The 17,893-nt window shown below is 42.9% G+C and overlaps 1 pseudogene; it reads right to left on the reverse strand.

The window, feature by feature from the left end:
• Positions 1-17,637, reverse strand: part of LOC135564240 (lactation elevated protein 1 homolog B-like) — a 62,922-nt pseudogene extending 45,285 nt beyond the window's left edge.
• Positions 17,638-17,893: the final 256 nt, after the last annotated feature.

Consider the following 17,893-nt stretch of genomic DNA (forward strand, 5'->3'; position numbering starts at 1 on the left):
GGAATTGACGGCTAGAATGCGGCTTTAACCAATCAGCATTCATGATTAGACCCACCCATTGTATAACGTGTTATAACTTGCAGATAATGTGTATTAATGTATCTTACCAGCATCACCATGGATACAGAACCCTCTGGGAGGGGGTCCTCTTGTGATTTAAAAATTTTTTGAATGAGAAGGGTCATATCGAGAAAGGGGATCACTGAATATATGAATGAATGAATTATTGTTTAATCAAATTACATTAATAATTATAGGCCTATGTAACATAGACTATTCATTAACATATCATTGTTTTATCCATAATGAGTCAGGGCATCAAGCCACTGACTACTAAAGTATGGATTCCAGTTCTCTAGACAACTAGCCTACTGCAGCTGAGCAAGACAAAGGACATCTAATCAACAAAACAAGACAGGTTTCCCATGAAGAAAAGCATCAGCAGAACAATTGGGGGATGTGTCAGACAAAACAGGGTTTGGACTGTAGAGAGAGGTTAATATGAGGTCTAGTGGACTTCAACAAACTCACTGGGTTGAACTGGTTAATTGTGATACTATGTTGAAGTGGTGTGACGGTGGCAGTTTTCAGTCATTCCTGAATTGTCAGGATTTTATCTAACAATCCCATAGTCATCAGCCCACCATTAATTTGTCACGATGTCCCTGTTTGGTACTAGGTTGTTATGAAAAAAATAGATTTTGTTGTCCTCAGTAAACTACCTCATAGATAAATAAAGTTCCTTTTGACCTGAAAATGGTTTTGGAGTGGATTGAATTTTGTCTGCAATTCAGCAGCTACATTAGTCTGTGTCAACCCTCCCTCCGTTTCCTCCACCCTCCCATCTCACTTTTCGGGCCTCTCCTTCCCTCCTCATCCTGTCCTCTGCTCTCCCTCTCTCTCTCTCCTTTCCCTCCCTCCCTCCTATTCTCCCAGTCAAATCCTCCACTGGGGTGAAATGCTGGAAGACAGTGTGTGACTTCTCGCCGACTTCCCAAGCTGCTCTCTGGCACTGCGGGCAGTGTAAGTAATTGTTGAAGATGGCCAAAGCCATGTTGTAATGTTAAGGCAGAGTAGAGGACAAATATGGCCGGCAGCCCTCTGCTCTGAGTTCAGCCACCTATTTTCACCTGGCCCGTTCTCATCCTGCACCGGCCCTGGAGTGGAGATTAGCTCACGTGCAAAGAGTACACGTCAACACATTAGTGTCGGAGGTTGGGCTCTTTGTTGTAGACATTGTTTTTACATCAATGAGGAATTTTATAATGGTTGGAACAACTGATAACCAAGGCCTAGTAGAAAGGACAACCAGTCCACGAGGGCCAATCTGACTTCAAAGGGGGTGGATCCTTCATAAAAACACTGTGCCATTGATTGCCACTACAAAAAACAAGACACATTTAGAACAGCAGCTAACAAAGTGTAATTTGCCAGATTGGCATTGTTACATCACTGGCAGGAACAAACATTTTGGAACTCCTAAAAATGGCTGAATTTACCGAGTAGCTCCGAGTCTGAGAATGAGTTTATTACAGGGAATTAAATAATGTTAGTTAGGGAGCCAATAAACCTACTGAAGCCGTTCATGTTTGAGCCGATCATTGCCCCAGATCAAAGAGTTCGTTTTAGTAGCAGTAACAACACAGACATGTAGCCTGAAACACCTCAGCTAGAGGGTCGGCATGTGTGTTGTAGAGAGATGGTGGCGGTACAGCACAAAATCCCAGTGGATGGTGGCTATATTACATCCAGTCAGAGGCTCCTGTTAGTCTGTCTGGATGGCAATGTATTTATTGGAGGTGTCACTAATCCTCATGAAGGACTTCCTGGTAGAAGAGGTTACTCGACCGGTCAGCAGCCAATATACCAGTTAAATAATTGGTAACATTTTGCTAGATTATATATTGTTTAAGGTTCAAATCAGTAGTGGGTATACAGATGAAGTCGGAAGTTTACATACACCTTTGTCACGGTTCATGAATCCACTGCCTCCTTCTCTCTTTCTCTTTCTCTTTCTCTTTCTCTCTCTCTCTCTCTCTCTCGTGTTTGTGTGGGCGTGGTTCCCAATCTCGGCCTGATTGTCTGCGCCAGCTGGAATCACTTATCTTCCCTTTATATGTTCTGTAACCAGTGTTTCTTGTTGTCAGATCGTTGTTACTTCCCTGAGGTTGTGTCGTGTGTCCGTGCTCATCTCTCGCCGCCCTTGTGTGGATTATCTGCTGCTCTTTGGGAACGGCGGTGTGGGCGAACCAGGACCCATGCTGCACCTCTTTCCAGACACTCTCCGAGGAGATGAGAAGGGTCTTCGATCGGGCCGTGGCGGGTAGGGAGGCGGCCAGACTACTCGCTGACCTTCGCCAAGGAGACCGTTCAGTATCGGAATACTCCATCCAATTCCGCACTCTGGCCACAGAGTGTCAGTGGAACGAGGAGGCGCAGTGGGACATGTTCCTGCATGGGCTGGAGGACCGGATCCAGAAGGATATTTATGTTCTGGACCTTCCCAGGAGTTTAAATGGACTAGTGGAACTAGCCTTGAGGGTCGACGCTCGTCTGAGTCGTGTTGGCCGCCGAGCATGCCCTAACAGACCGTATAACGACACGGAGGGCTGGCATGCCAGCGGCGGGAACACGGCCAGTTCAGCCTCCGCTCACGAACCCATGCAGCTGGGGAGAGCTCGTCTCTCCCGGGAAGAGAGGGAGAGGCGGAGATCCCAAGGACTCTGTCTCTACTGTGGTAGAGCGGGCCACTTTATCCACTCCTGCCCGGTAAAAGATTAGGCCCGGTAGTAAGCATGAGGCTACTATCGGGTGGTGTCACCACAGAGAAGACCTCATCATCTACTCTCCTCCCGGTAAGACTAAGATGGGCCACCCACACGCACGACACCCAAGCCTTACTGGACAATGCAGGTGTAAAAGCACGGTGGCTAGGAAAAACTCCCTAGAAAGGCCAAAACCTAGGAAGAAACCTAGAGAGGAACCAGGCTATGTGGGGTGGCCAGTCCTCTTCTGGCTGTGCCGGGTAGAGATTATAACAGAACATGACCAAGATGTTCAAATGTTCATAAATGACCAGCATGGTCGAATAATAATAAGGCAGAACAGTTGAAACTGGAGCAGCAGCACAGTCAGGTGGACTGGGGACAGCAAGGAGTCATCATGTCAGGTAGTCCTTCCTACCCATCCGGACACACTCCCCTGGATTTCTCAGCACGCTATCATAGGAAGATGCGCCCTAGTCCCTGGGTCGGATTCCGTCTGAGTACAGTCTGTCTGTCCTGTTGCTGCTGTGAACTGTATTCATTAAACCATCGTTGCTTGCATCTTGCATCCGCCTCTGTATTGTCACAACCTTAGCCAAATATATTTCAACTCAGTTTTTCACAATTCCTGACATTTAATCCTAGTAAAAATTCCCTGTTTTAGGTCAGTTAGGATCACCACTTTATTTTAAGAATGTGAATGTGTCAGAATAATAATAGAGAGAGATTTATTTCCGCTTGTATTTCATCACATTAGCCTATCATCACGTGTTTCATCACATTCCCAGTGGGTCAGAAGTTTACATACACTCAATTAGTATTTGGTAGCATTGCATTTAAATTGTTTAACTTAGGTCAAATGTTTCTGGTAGCCTTCCACAAGCTTCCAACAATAAGTTGGGTGAATTTTGGCCCATTCCTCCTGACAGAGCTGGTGTAACTGAGTCAGGTTTGTAGGCCTCCTTGCTCGCACATGCTTTTTCTTTTATTGGATTGAGGTCAGGGATTTGTGATGGCCACTCCAATACCTTGACTTTGTTGTCCTTAAGCCATTTTGCCACAACTTAGGAAGTATGCTTGGGGTCATTGTCCATTTGGAAGACCCATTTGCGACCAAGCTTTAACTTCCTGACTGATGTCTTGAGATGTTGCTTCAATATATCCACATAATTTTACCTCCTCATGATGCCATCTATTTTGTGAAGTGCATCAGTCCCTCCTGCAGCAAAGCACCCCCTCAACATGATGCTTGGTCATTATGGTCATTATGGCCAAACAGTTCTATTTTTGTATCATCAGACCAGAGGACATTTCTCCAAAAAGTACAATCTTTGTCCTCATGTGCAGTTGCAAACCGTAGTCGGGCTTTTTTATTGCAGTTTTGGAGCAGTGGCTTCTTCCTTGCTGAGCAGCCTTTCAGGTTATAGGACTCGTTTTACTGTGGATATAGATCATTTTGTACGTGTTTCCTCCACAATCTTCGCAGGGTCCTTTGCTGTTGTTCTGGTATTTATTTTCACTTTTCGCACCAAAGTACATTCATCTCTAGGAATACGTCTCCTTCCTGAGTGGTATGATGGCTGGGTTTTATACTTGCGTACTATTGTTTGTACAGATGAACGTAGTACCTTGGAAATTGCTCCCAAGAATGAACCAGACTTGTGGAGGTCTACACATTTTTTGGGCTGATTTCTTTGGATTTCCCCATGATGTCAAGCAAAGAGGCACTGAGTTTGAAGGTAGGCCTTGAAATACACCCACAGGTTCACCTCCAACTGACTCAACTGATGTCAACAACCTCTCTCTCAACGTGATCAAGACAAAGGAGATGATTATGGACTACAGGAAAAAGAGGATCGTGCACGCCCCCATTCTCATTGACGGGGCTGCAGTGGAGCAGGTTGAGAGCTTCAGTTTCTTTGGTGTCCACATCACCAACAAACTAATATGGTCCAAGCACACCAAGACAGTCGTGAAGAGGGCACGACAAAACCTATTCCCCCTTTAGGAGACTGAAAAGATTTGGCATGTGTCCTCTGATCCTCAAAAGGTTCTACAGCTGCACCATCGAGAGCATGGTTGCATCACTGCCTGGTATGGCAACTGCAAGGCACTACAGAGGGTAGTGGGAACGGCACAGTACATCACTGGGGCCAAGCTTCATGTCATCCAGGACCTCTATACCAGGCGGTGTCAGAGGAAGGCCCTAAAAATGGTCATAGACTCCAGCCACCCTAGTCATAGACTGCTCTTTCTGCTACCGCACGGCAAGCGGTACCGGAGCGTCAAGTCTAGGTCCAAGATGGCTTCTAAACCCAAGCCATAAGACTCCTGAACATCTAGTCAAATGGATACCCAGACTAGTTGCAGTTCCACCCCCCTCACCCCCTCTTTACACCACTGCTACTCTCTGTTGTCATCTATGCATAGTCATTTTAATAACTCTACCTACATATACATAATACCTCAACTAATACCAGCATGAGCTGATTCAAACCAGTGTAATTGTATAAGAAGTCTAGTCAGTGTGTGTATGTGTGAGAAAGGATGAACATGAGATGGAGTAATGGGAACCCAACACCCTAGAATGTTCAGTCCAGAATCAAAAGCAAATAGGGGAAAATGTACTATACAAAATGTACTAGACAATGCACTAGATTCCTTCATTATGAGAGAGGGAGCGGAAAACCGGGGCCATCGAAAACATCTCATCCTATCCTGCTCCACCATCCCATCCTAAAAAAACACAACTGCATTTCACACAGACCAAACACACACACAAGCTATTTCATGATCGGACAATGGCGATATATAACGGTGTATGACTACACCTAATAATGGTGTTGTGTCACTGTCATGAAGGTGGCTCCTCTCCCTGGTTGGGCCTCTCCCTGTTTTTTGTTTGTTTTGTTTTTTACCTTTATTTAACTAGGCAAGTCAGTTAAGAACAAATTCTTATTTTCAATGACAGCCTAGGAACAGTGGGTTAACTGCCTGTTCAAGGGCAGAATGACAGATTTGTACCTTGTCAGCTCGGGGGTTTGAACATGCAACCTTCCGGTTACTAGTCCAACGCTCTAACCACTAGGCTACCTAGTAGCGGAAGTACGTCCCGCTTGGTGTCCGTAATAGGTTGAATCGGTGGGCGCACACATTACCCTCCTCTGGTCATCCGTGTATTGATAGGACGGTGCAAAGCCTTAGGGGGAAGTACTGGTGGCCCACTTTAGCTAAGGACCTGAGGGTTTATTTCTCCTCCTGTTCAGTGTGCGCTCAGTGCAAGGCTCCTATACACCTGCCTAGAGGGAAGTTACAACCCCTCCCCGTTCCACAGCGGCCTTGGTTACACCTGTCTGTAGACATCCTGACTGATCATCCTCCGTTCCAGGGTAACACCACGATCCTGGTCGTTGTGGATAGGTTTTCTAAGTCCTGTCGTCTCCTCCCTTTGCCCAGTCTCCCTACGGCCCTACAGACTGCGGAGGCCCTGTTTACTCACATCTTCCGGCACTACGGGGTGCCTGATGACATAGTTTCTGATCAGGGTCCCCAGTTCACATCCCGGGTGTGAGGGCGTTCATGGAGCATCTGGGGGTCTCGGTCAGCCTGACCTCTGGTTTTCCCCCAAGAGTAATGGGAAGGTGGAGAGAGTAAACCAGGATGTGAGTAGGTTTCTGCAGTCTTATTGCCAGGACCGGCCAGGGGAGTGGGTGAGGTACGTACCATGAGCAGAGATGGCCCAGAACTCACTCCGCCACTCCTCAACTAACCTTTCGCCCTTTCAGTGCGTGTTGGGGTATAAGCCAGTCTCAGGGTGGGGGTGGGGGGGGGGGTTACTGTCCCGACTTCCACCGAAGGTGGCTCCTCTCCCTGTACGGGCAGTGCTCGGCAGTCGTCGTCGCCAGCCTACTAGCTGCCAGTTCACTCATTACGCCACCATTGACTTAAATAGGGATGTCCATACTAATTCATCCTATTTCTGTGGTTCCAAGCCCGTTCTAACAAATATATAAATGCAACATGTAACAATTTCAATGATTTTACGTAGTTACAGTTCATATAAGAAAATCAGTCAATTGAAATAAATCAATTAGGCTCAAATCTATGGATTTCACATGACTGGGCAGGGGCACAGCCCTGGGTGGGGCTGGGAAGGCATAGGCCCACCCACTTGGGAGCCAGATCCATCCACTGGGGAGTCAGGCCCAGCCAATCACAATATGTTTTCCCCACAAAAGGGCTGTATTACAGACAGAACTACTCCTCAGTTAAGACGTCGAACTGCAGTCAGGTCAAGATCCTGGTGAAGACGACGATCACGCAGATGAGCTTCCTTGAGACGGTTTCTGACAGTTTGTGCAGAAATTCTTCAGTTGTGCAATCCCTCAGTTTCATCAGCTGTCTGGGTGGCAGGTCTCAGATGATACCACAGATGAAAAAGTTGGATGTAGAGGTCCTGGGCTGGCTTGGTTACACATGGTCTGTGGATGTGAGGACGTACTGCCGAATTCTCTAAAACGGCGTTGGAGGCGGCATATGGTTGAGAAATTAACATTCAATTCTCTGGCAACAGCCCTGGTGAACATTCCTGCAGTCGGTATGCAAATTGTACGCTGTGGCATTGTGTTTTGTGTCAAAACTGCACATTTTAGAGTGGCCTTTTATTGTCCCCAGCACAAGGTGCACCTGTGTAATGATCATGCTGTTTGATCAGCTTCTTGATATGCCACACCTGTCAGGTGGATGGATTATCTTTGCAGGGGAGAACAGGGACCTAAACAAACATTTTAGAGAAATAAGCCTTTGTCCGTTTGGAAGATTTCTGGGATCTTTTATTTCAGCTCATGAAACATGGGACCAACACGTTACAACACGTAACAAGTATATTTCTATGGTTTCATCAACATTCTTTCCAAAGCACATAGGGCCATCATGTTTTGAGGTCAAGGCAAATGTCAGGAACATTATAATCAAGTCACTAATTGTTTCAAGGGCTTCTGAGTGGAGCAGCAGTCTAAGGCACTGCATCTCAGTGCTAGAGATGTCTCTACAGACCCTGGTTCGATCCCAGGCTGTATCATGATCGGGTTAGGGGAGGGTTTGGCTGGGGTAGGACGTCATTGTTTTTAATTTTGATATGCAAAATAAAGCTACATAAGATCTCATGGCCTTGCAATACAATAAGGACAACCATTCAACACACAATTATGTGTTGCATTAGTACATCAGTCAAGTGATCCATGTGTGATCATCTTCCCCTTCCAATTTTCTCAGTTTGGGGTCTTTTACTTTATGTCGCTTTGCGTTACTATCTTTTGTCTCCACTTTTGTCAGGGTGGGGTCAGGTAGATGCTGGAACAGCTTTGAAGGGTTTTCTGCAGTTGCCCCAACTGATGTAGAGCATCTCTTTGCTGAGTGTCCTCCTTTAGCGAGCCACAGTGGATGAGACTATCATAGTGCTGGCTTGGTTCAAGGGGGTCAATGGTGACGCAGATGGATTACCTGTGCTTGTTGAGTAGCCAATTTCAAGTTTCAAGGGATAGGAATAGTATACATCGTCCAACGAAATGCTTACTTGGAAGTTCCTTCTCGACAATGCAACCACCATAAGAAACAAGAAATGATAAGAATACGAGCATAAAGTAAATGGCTCAGTGGAATAGAATAAACATTTTAGCATAAATATAGTTGACTGTACATTTGTTTATTGCATGTGTAACTTTATGTTATTGTTTGTGTCGCACAGCTTTGCTTTGTCTTGGCCAGGTCGCAGTTGTAAATGAGAACTTGTTCTCCACTAGCCTACCTGGTTAAATAAAGGTGAATAAAAAATACAGGTGGACAGTCCAGTTAAAGATTTCAGCAGTCTGATGGCTTGTAGATATACCTGTTGGTATCAGACCTCATGCTCTGATACAGTCTGCTTGATGGTAAAGGAGAGAGCAGCTTGTGGCTGGGGTGTGTGGAGTCCTTGATGATGCTGCGTGCCTTCATAAGGCACTGTTTCGAGTAAATGTCCTAGATGGGTGGGTGGGATGCACTGGGATGTTTTCACCACCCGCTGGAGGGCCTTGCGGTCATGAACAAAGAAATCCAAGGAACAGGCCATGATGCAACCGGTCAGGACGCTCTCAATGGTGCAGCGGTAGTATTTTGAGAATTTCTTCAGCTGCTTTAGGAAGTAGAGACACTGTTGCGCCCTCTTAACAAGAGTGGTGGTGTTGTTGGTCAAGTCCTCAGTGACGTGGACGCCAAGGAACTTAAAACTCGTGACTCTCTCTACTGTAGTCCCATTTCTGTGGATCGGTGCATGTTCCCTCCTCTGCTTCCTGAAGTCAACAATCAACTCCTTTGTTTTGCTTATGTTGAGGGAGAGGTTGTTGTCATGACACCACAACGCCAGTTCACTTACCTCCTCCCTATAGGCTGAATTGTCATTGTTGGTCGAGCAAAGCCACACAGTTGGTGTTGTGTAAAACCACGCAATCGTGGATGAACAGGGAGTATAGACACACCCCTGGGGTGCCCCTTTGTTAACTTCTTAAGCGCACCTGACATGCAGGCGTCTAGCCATCTGGAAATGCAAATGCGCTACGCTAAATGCTAATAGCACTCGTTAAAACTCAAACGTTCATTAAAACACACATGCAGGGTACTGAATTAAAGCTACACTCGTTGTGAATCCAGCCAACAAGTCAGATTTTTTAAATGCTTTTCGGCGAAAGCATGAGAAGCTATTATCTGATAGCATGCAACACCCCGAAATACCTGAAGGGGACGTAAACAAAATAATTAGCATAGCCGGCGCTACACAAAACGCAGAAATAAAATATAAAACATTCATTACCGTTGATGATCTTCTTTGTTGGCACTCCTAGATGTCCCATAAACATCACTATTGGGTCTTTTTTTCGATTAAATCGGTCCATATATACCCTAAATATCGATCTATGGAAAGTGTGTGATCAAGGAAAAAACAGCGTTTTAAAACGCAACGTCATTTTTTTTTATTAAAAAAGTTGACGATAAACTTTCACAAAACACTTCGAAATACTTTTGTAATCCAACTTTAGGTTTTAGTAAACGTTAATAATCTATCAAATTGATCACGGGGCGATGTGTATTCAATAGCTCCACGTCTTGAAATCATGTCCGGAAATTTCTCATCCAAAACATCCTGTCGGAGACCGGAAGGAATGGGATCTCTCTTACTAGTTTGACCAAGAAACAAAGCGCAGGCAATTGACAAGACGGGCGACATCCTGTGGAAGCTGTAGGACTTGCAATCTCAGCCCCATCTAATTTTCTTTCCAATAGACAATACATGCAAGTGGCGCATTGATATATTTTCCAGTTTTCAGTGATCAGTTTTTCTTCCGCCTTTCGATGAAACACACGTTATGTTATAGTCACAGCCGTCATTTAACCAGTTTTAGAAACGTCAGAGTGTTTTCTATCCACACATACTAATCATATGCATATACTATATTCCTGGCATGAGTAGCAGGACGCTGAAATGTTGCGAGATTTTTAACAGAATGTTCAAAAAAGTAGGGGGTAGGCTTAACAGGATAACCTCTTGATTCTAGACATCCCGGATCCGGGATCGTGACTACAGCCTCAAGCTCATTACCATAACGCAACGTTAACTATTCATGAAAATCGCAAATTAAATGAAATAAATATGCTAGCTCTCAAGCTTAGCCTTTTGTTAACCTGTTGCTTCTACTCGGGACGCTTGCGTCCCAACTAGAGCTCTGGAAATGCAAATGCGCTACGCTAAATGCTAATAGTATTAGTTAAAACTCAAAAGTTCATTAAAATACACATGCAGGGTATCGAATTAAAGCTACACTCGTTGTGAATCCAGGCAACAAGTCATATTTTTAAAATGCTTTTCGGCGAAAGCATGAGAAGCTATTATCTGATAGCATGCAACACCCCAAAAGACCCACAGGGGACGTAAACAAAATAATTAGCATTTCGGCGTTACACAAACCGCACAATAAAATAGAAAACATTCATTACCTTTCACCATCTTCTTTGTTGGCACTCCTAGATGTCCCATAAACACTATTTGGGTCTTTATTTCGATTAAATCGGTCCATATAAAGCCTAGATATCGTTATATGTAGACTGTGTGATAAACAAAAAAAACATTGTTTCAAAACGTAACGTCATTTTTTAAAATTCAAAAAGTCGACGATAAACTTTCACAAAACACTTCGAAATACGTTTGTAATGCAACTTTAGGTATTAGTAAACGTTAATAAGCGATAAAATTCATCAGGAGGCGATGTAAAGATCATTAGCTGTCCGTCTGGAAAAATGTCCGGCTAGAAACTCAACGAAAATATCCGGTCCTAGACCGGAGGAGATACGGTGTCCTGTATGTGTTTGACCAAGAAAAAACTTGAAGGGAAATGACAAGACTCTAGACACCGTGTGGAAGCTGTAGGTACTGCAACCTCAGTCAATTAATTGTGGTTCACCTTTATCAATGGGATCAAGTAGCGCATGGATATATTTTCAGTGATCAGTTTTTCCTGTGCTTTTCGATGTAAATGCCGTTCTGGTAAAGCCACAGCAGTGATTTAACCAGTTTTTTAAACGTCTGAGTGTTTTCTATCCACACAGACTAAGCAAATGCATATACTATATTCCTGGCATGAGTAGCAGGGCGCTGAAATGTTGCGCGATTTTTAACAGAATGTTCAAAAAAGTAGAGGGTCGACTGAAGAGGTTAACAACACTGTCATCTCAGATTTTCAAAATATGCTTTTCAACCATAGCAAAACAAGCATTTGTGTAAGATTATTGATAGCTAGCGTAGCATTTAGCGTAGCATTCAGCATGCAACATTTTCACAAAAACAACAAAAACAAGAAAAGTATTCAAATAAAATCATTTACCTTTGAAGAACTTCAGATGTTTTCAATGAGGAGACTCCCAGTTAGATAGCAAATGTTCAGTTTTTCCAAAAAGATTATTTGTTTAGGACAAATCGCTCCGTTTTGTTCATCACGTTTAGCTACGAAAAAAACCTGTATCCAGGAGTGTAATTATCCCGCAAGCTCATTAGCATAACACAACGTTAACTATTCATGAAAATCGCAAATGAAATGAAATAAATATATTAGCTCTCAAGCTTAGCCTTTTGTTTACAACACTGTCATCTCAGATTTTCAAAATATGCTTTTCAACCATAGCAAAACAAGCATTTGTGTAACAGTATTGATAGCTAGCGTAGCATTTAGCGTTAGCATTCAGCGGGCAACATTTTCACAAAAACAAGAAAAGCATTCAAATAAAATCATTTACCTTTGAAGAACTTTGGATGTTTTCAATGAGGAGACTCTCAGTTAGATAGCAAATGTTCAGTGCACAACATTTCATTGAATGTTAATTTCTCTACCATAACCTGCCTCCAACGTGATGTCAGCCATTGAGCATGTTTGGAATGCTCTGGATTGACGTGTACGACAGCATGTTACACTTCCCATCAATATCCAGCAACTTCTCACAGCTATTGAAAAGGAATGGGACCACATTCCACAGACCACAATCAACAGCCTGAATAACTCTATGCGAAGATGTGTCGCGCACCATGAGGCAAATAGTGGTCACACCCCTACTTTCTTTTAAAGGTATCTGTGACCAACAGTTGGATATCTGTATTCCCAGTCATGTGAAATCCATAGAATAGGGCCTAATGAATTTATTTCAATTGACTGATTTCCTTATATGAACTGCAACTCAGTAAAATCTTTGAAATTGTTGTATGTTGCGTTAAAAGTTTTGTTCAGTGTACACACACACACACACACACACACACACACACACACTGGTGGAAAAAGTACTCAATTGTCATACTTCAGAAAAAGTAAAGATACCTTAATTAATATAAAATGACTAAAGTAGAAGTCACCCTGTAAAATAATACTGTTTTTAAATGTACTTAAAGGAAAGGTTCACCCATTTGAATGTTATATTGTTTTTGTGCATCTCCGAGTGAAGTTCTATCGATTCCTAGTGTCATTTAGATGTTTTCATGTGTAGCTGAGTTATTGGTGTTCAGGCAGGCCGAAATCCATCTGGTATGACATAGCACTGTGATAAAGTCGCTATCACTACACTGGAAGTTAATAGGAATACGACTTTTAGATCGCAAAAATGTCTTTCATACATGTCAGAATTCAATTCTGGCTGATGTCATAACTCGGGAGGATGTCTTCTCTTGAATGAACCCTTGATATTTTTTTTCTACAAATTCCTACCTTTAGAAATGTGTAATTTAACAGAGGGTCTAGCACATTTCTCTTATTTGTCTGCCTCTTTAGTCCAAGGTGCACTGCATGGTGCTGTTGCCAGAGATATTATTGAAAGGAGATAGAAATACAGTGAATGAAAGAAAGTACAATGCCAAACCCAGCAGACTGTAGTCCAATTGTGTTCATGTTGTCAAGCTGCGTCACGCGGTTGGTGGAGTGATGCAGAGATGGTTGTCCTTCTGGAAGGTTCTCCCATCTCCACAGAGGAACTATTGCTTGTAGCTACGTTTGGTTTATGTCTTACTAGCTATTTAGTCAGCCAGCCTATAGAGAGATCATTGCATTTTGGATTTTGCAGATAACCTGAGCTGCAACAGATTTCCACAACAATTTTACATGATGCTACCAACCTTATTATAATTTTTCCTTTAAGTACAGTGGTGGAAGAAGTACTCAATTGTGACAGAATACCAGCACACTCCAACACGTATGAATGCAGTATTTGTGTTTAGTGAGTCAGAGGCAGCGGGGATGACAACGCATTACATTGATATGTGGTGTGAATTAGACCAAAATTCTGTCCTGCCTGAGCATTCTAAATGTAACAAGTACTTTGTGGTGTGAGGGAAAATGTATGGGAGTAAAAAGTACGCTACATATGTAGTGGAGTTAAAGTAAAAGTTGTCAAAAAAAGAAATAGTAAAATACAGGTACGCCAAAATAACTACTTATTTAGTACATTAAAGTATTTGTATTTTAGTACTTTACACCACTGTATAAAGTACCACTGTATAAAGTACTTGAATTTCATTATAATTAAGCACCTTGTTTATGTACAGCTATGTATAATTATGAAGCCATCTATTGGAATGTTCTTGCCACTTGTTCTTTCTGCATTTTCTTTAACTTAAAAAAAAACATTTTTACCTTTAACTTAAGATAACCACCATTGCACATTTTAAACAATTTGGAGGGATATAGTTGCTCTAAGGGTTCTTAATTATGAGTTAATGTTATGGTAAAAACTGTATTGTCACCGCCTGCTGCATGATAATAATGCAAGACAGTCAGTTTTGGTTCGTTGTTCTTGTCTGCTGAAATGACCTATGCCATTGATTTACTGTGTTGTCAGTATTCAAAGCAAATTTTACTTTCAGAAGTTGTTTTCTATGCAGTTATCCACATCGGGGCAGTGTAATGAGGATAAAATAATGAAATAAAAATGTACTTTTTTTTCACTAGAATTTTATATCATATTTTCTTTCTCCACAGATTTACAAAGATGTTGTCCTGCTCATGAAAGATTCAGATATGGCCATCTACACTTGGAGACAGGATTGCTCGTCAATTTCTGCTGAAGTCAAAAGCTAGTCTCAAAACAACAATTTTGGCTTTTTGAAAAAGCTGAAACTAAGAAAGCAATGTGGAAGAGGATCCCCAACCCTCTCAACTCAAAGGAAGCAGACCAGAGGCAGACCAGAGTAAGATCTGTTTCCTAAAGTCTGAGTGCAGACAAGATGATGTTAGGATGCTAATTTATTGAACAAAGTTCACTTCATTCTCAACGTCAACAGTGAAGAGGCGTCTCAGGGATGCTGGCCTTCTAGGCAGAGTTCCTCTCTCCAATTGTCTGTGTTATTTTGCCCATCTTAATCTTTTATTTTTATTGGCCAGTCTGAGATATGTATGTTTCTTTGCAACTCTGCCTAGAAGGCCAGCATCCCAGAGCCTGCTTTGCCTGGAATAGCTAACAAACATTTCCAGCGCTGTAGAAGCTGTTTATTACGCTCTTGTCCGGTACAATATTGACAGTCCGGAGTTACAAATGCCGCAATTATTTGCTAGAGGAGGATTACAGGAATGAAGTGCTTATGCTTAGCAAGCAAATCTTATTTCTGCTCAAACTCAACTCTTATGGCTGGATGCCGCTCAGGCCTGATGGATGTTTCCTTGCCTTGTCATCTGTCCCTATCCGAATGGCCTGTGCTACCTGGAACTTGCCTGCCAAGGAAGTCATCTCCATCTGCTTCCTCTTCTCCATACTGTAGTGAAGTAGAGAACAGCAAGAAGATTGGAACAATCAGTGCTCGTGGAAACTGAAGGCAGCGGCATGCTGTTAAGTGGACGGGAGTGACTTCGAGAGGTTTGGAGCAGATTGACATCAGGAATAGCTTCGCTGCACTGGTGCCTGATCTGTGGCTGTGTCTGTGACAGTGGTGCTGACTCCATCAGCTGCTTCTTTTCCCTCTCTCTGGATCTGACGGGGCACTGCCTGCTGTGGGAGGTCTGGACCTATCGCTGGGAGCAGCGGGCGTACGCTATCTTGCTTATCGTGCGCCCGTGAAAGGTTCAATGAATTGTGTGAGGGGTAGGAATGGGCGGATTTCTCCATTCCCTTCTCCGGCCGTTGTATTGGGCAGTTCATTGGTGAGAAATGTCTGGAGCAAAAACGTTGTGCTATCCGGGAGCAAGAGTACAGGATATCAATAAGCTGCTCTCATTTTAAACATTTTAAACCAGCATTAGGAATTTGAGTTTATCTTAGTTCATGTGGGATTCAATGACATTATGAATGGCAGCTCAGAACATCTGAAGATAGATTTTAAAGAACTGATTGGGTCACTGCTTGAACAAACGCCCCATAATATCTGGTCTTCTGCCCTCCCTAAATTGTGGCATTGAATGTTTCAGTAGACTTTTAGCCCTTTATTACTGGCTACGAGACTATTGCAGCTCTAACATTTCTTGACAATTTTGATACCTTCTGGAAACAACGCTCGTTTTATAAGGAGGATGGGATCCACCCAAATAATTTAGGTTCCTGGATCCTTTCACAGCATTATAATGCTGTGTTGAGACAGAGAGGTATATTTTCTGGTTGATATGAAGATTGACTGGCTTTCATCAGGCTGCCCACTCAAAAGAATGCTTCAAACTGTAACTAGTGCATGCAACCTGGATCAGGTTATCAGTCAACCTTCCAGGGTAGTTACAAATAGCACAGGAATGAAATCATCAACATGTATCGATCATGTCTTTACTAATGCTGCAGAAAATGGGTTTAAAGCAGTATCCAAATCCATCGGATGTAGTGATCACAATATAGTAGCCATATCTAGGAAAACCAAAGTTCCAAAGGCTGGGCCAAATATAGTGTATAAGAGGTCATACAAGACGTTTTGAAGTGATTCCTATGTTGTTGATGTAAAGAATATTTGTTGGTCTGTGGTTTGTAACGAGGAGCAACCAGACACATTTATGAAATTGCTTATACCAGTTACTAATAAGCATGCACCCACTAAGAAAATGACTGTAAAAACTGTTAAATACCCATAGATTCATAAGGAAATGAACCATTTTATGGATGAGGCAAAAGGAATGTTAAATACAGTGGCTTACGAAAGTATTCACCCCCCTTGGCATTTTTCTTATTTTGTTGCCTTTACAACCTGGAATTAAAATAGATTTTTGTGGGGTTTGTATTATTTGATTTACACAACATGCCTACCACTTTGGAGGTGCAAAATATTTTTTTGTAAAACAAAAAGGAAACAAGACAAAAAAACAGAACTTGAGTGGCATAACTTCACCCCCCCCAAAGTCAATACTTTGTAGAGCCACCTTTTGCAGCAATTACAGCTGCAAGTCTCTTGGGGTATGTCTCTATAAGCTTGGCACATCTAGCCACTGTAATTTTTCCCATTCTTCAAGGAAAAACTGCTCCAGCTCCTTTAAGTTGGATGGGTTCCGCTGGTATACAGCAATTTAAGTCATACCACAGTTTCCCAAATGGATTTAGGTCTGGGCTTTGACTTGGCAATTCCAAGACATTTAAATGTTTCCCCTTAAGCCACTCAAGTGTTGTTTCAGCAGTATGGGTCATTGTCCTGCTGGAAGGTGAACCTCCATCCCAGTCTCAAATCTCTGGAAGACTGAAACACGTTTCCCTCAAGAATTTCCCTGTATTTAAGCGCAATCCATCATTCCTTCAATACTGACCAGTTTCCCAGTCCCTGCTGATGAAAAATATCTCCACAGCATGATGCTGCCACCACTATGTGCATGGTGTTCTCGGGGTGATGGGAGGTGTTGTATTTGCGTCAGACATAGTGTTTCCCTTGATGGCCAAAAAGCTCATTTTTAGTCTCATCTGACTGGAGTACCTTCTTCCATATGTTTGTGGAGTCTCCCACATGCCTTTTGGCGAACACCAAACATGTTTGCTTATTTTGTTCTTTAAGCAATGGCTTTTTTCTGGCCACTCTTCCATAAAACCCAGCTCTGTGGAGTATATGGCTTAAAGTGGTCCCATGGACAGATACTCCAATCTCTGCTGTGGAGTTGAGCAGCTTCTTCGGGATTGTCTTTGGTTTCTTTGTTGCCTCTCTGATTAATGCCCTCCTTGCCTGGTCCGTGAGTTTTGGTGGGTGGCCCTCTCATTGCAGGTTTGTTGTGATGCCATATTCTTAATTTTTTAATAATGGATATAATGGTGCTCCATGGGATGTTCAAAGTTTTGGATATTTTTTATAACTCAACCATGATCTGTACGTCTCCATAACTTTGTCCCTGACCTGTTTGGAGAGCTCCTTGGTCTTCATGGTGCCGCTTGCTTGGTGGTGTCTCTTGCTTAGTTGTGTTGCAGACTCTGGGGCCTTTCAGAACAGGTGTATATATACTGAGATCATGTGACACTTAGATTGCACACAGGTGTACCTTATTTAACTAATTATGTGACTTCTGAAGGTTATTGGTTGCACCAGATCTTATTTAGGGGCTTCAATTGCAAAGGGAGTGAATACATATTACATGTTGTACTGCAACAAAATAGGAAATACACCAAGGGGGATGAATACT

This window comes from Oncorhynchus nerka, linkage group LG24, assembly GCF_034236695.1.
Source record: "Oncorhynchus nerka isolate Pitt River linkage group LG24, Oner_Uvic_2.0, whole genome shotgun sequence".
Taxonomy (NCBI): Eukaryota; Metazoa; Chordata; class Actinopteri; order Salmoniformes; family Salmonidae; genus Oncorhynchus; species Oncorhynchus nerka.